Source organism: Penaeus monodon, chromosome 27, assembly GCF_015228065.2.
Source record: "Penaeus monodon isolate SGIC_2016 chromosome 27, NSTDA_Pmon_1, whole genome shotgun sequence".
NCBI classification, from domain to species: Eukaryota; Metazoa; Arthropoda; class Malacostraca; order Decapoda; family Penaeidae; genus Penaeus; species Penaeus monodon.
Genome location: NC_051412.1, coordinates 27309617 through 27311330, shown reverse-complemented (window position 1 = coordinate 27311330; position 1714 = coordinate 27309617). Strand labels below are relative to the sequence as shown.

The 1714-nt window shown below is 40.0% G+C and overlaps 1 pseudogene; it reads right to left on the bottom strand.

Moving 5' to 3' along the window:
* LOC119590478 overlaps positions 1-980 on the bottom strand; it is a 3076-nt pseudogene extending 2096 nt beyond the window's left edge.
* Positions 981-1714: the final 734 nt, after the last annotated feature.

Below are 1714 nucleotides of genomic sequence, written 5' to 3'. Positions count from 1 at the left end.
AAATTGCTTACCTTCACAGTTCAACTCCTGGCTGATTTCAGCCCACAGCCTATCCACAACATTCCTCTTAGCGTGATGCTTATTCCATTTATTCCACACTGGCTGTCTCTCATACACTTTGGGAAGCAGGCAAGAATGATCAGAGCAAACAGGTGAGCGGGTTAAAGCAGGCTCCCGGCGCGGACACGCTCGAACCTGCTTCCTCTGTGCACGCATACATTTGTTTATATGGTTAATTCTTGACGCGGGTTGGCGCGCGGGCAAACTTGCTTTCTCTGTGCACACACCCTTAAGTTATTTTTTTCTAGATGGAGACTTCAATAAAGCGAAGAGAGATCATAGAAGCATATCTCAGTGACAGTTATGGTAACACACTGGATACCATAATAAACATTATTATCAGAAAACATCAGCAAAAACACAAACACACGAAAACTGTGGAAAATTCAATGCTAGCATTATTTAAAAGCCAGTTTAATCAATACTGGCAGCAGACATCGCGAAAGAAAGATTATTTTAGGAAAAAAAACGCAAAAATTGGCTAGACGGAGAGCTGAAATTAGAGAAAGAGGACGATAGGACAAAATACGGAATAGAGAATGGCGTATGTCAAGATATAAAGAGTGCAGATTGAACAGGGAAGCCAATAAAACCATTTTCTGAGGTTAGCAACATCTAAAAGGCAAAGAACTGAAGAGATTCTCTCTAATTCTACTGAAGAGCGAGCATTTGGAAGCCAGATGGACTGATGGTAAGCTTTGATGTGTCTGAAGTCTGCCAACAAATTCTCGCAACACCCACTCATCCATCCAAAATAAATGCCTAGCTAAAGACGCCAAATCATGTTGGATTTACACCTACACAGGCCCTTGCAATGATGGCAAACACCAATTTATCCTAACAGAATTATATATAAATCAGAATATTATACGCCACGCCACAAAGAGGCTATTAGTACCCTTGCAGCCTGCAATTGACATAATTGAAAATAGAGAGAATGGGAGTAACATTGTATTTGAGTTACTATAGAAATGTGGATTTGATAGCAGTGGGTGCCATTCACTTTACAATATCAGGTATGATGACAATGAATACAGTGACATAAATGAAGAAAATACATTTTCAGTTTTTATATGTCCGTTAAGACTATTGCTTGCAGATTCCCATACACTATTGTGGAATAACCCAGCTCCATCTTCCCCTCTTTACTGTCAACCCCTAAAATTGACTTTCTAAAAAGAAGCAGCAGCCTTAATAAGATCAGCATGGGAGACAGTCAAAGCAGAAATAGAGAATATTGCCTCTACACATTCATGCAGTCATGAAGTAAAACATAAAATAATTGTAACCATGGTTGATGGGAAAATATGTCAAACCATAACCAATACACTCTCTGCAGCTACTTCCTACATGTGCAGCCCACCAACAAGACCGTCAGGTGTAAGTGACCTAAATGCCTTCAGAGCCAAAGAAATTCACAGAGAGGCACTTTCATATGGCATATCTCCACTCCATCTCTTCATCACCATCATGGAGTGTGTATTGCACATTGGCTATAGACTGAAGATAAAAACCTGGGCAGTGAAAGGAAAATAAAAGAAAAGGATCAAGGCTGAAGAGAAAAAGAGGATACAGATATAGATGAAACAGCAACTAGGCTTAAATGTCGGTAGGCCAAGCCAAGGAGCTGGAAACACAAATTGGAAATACAGCA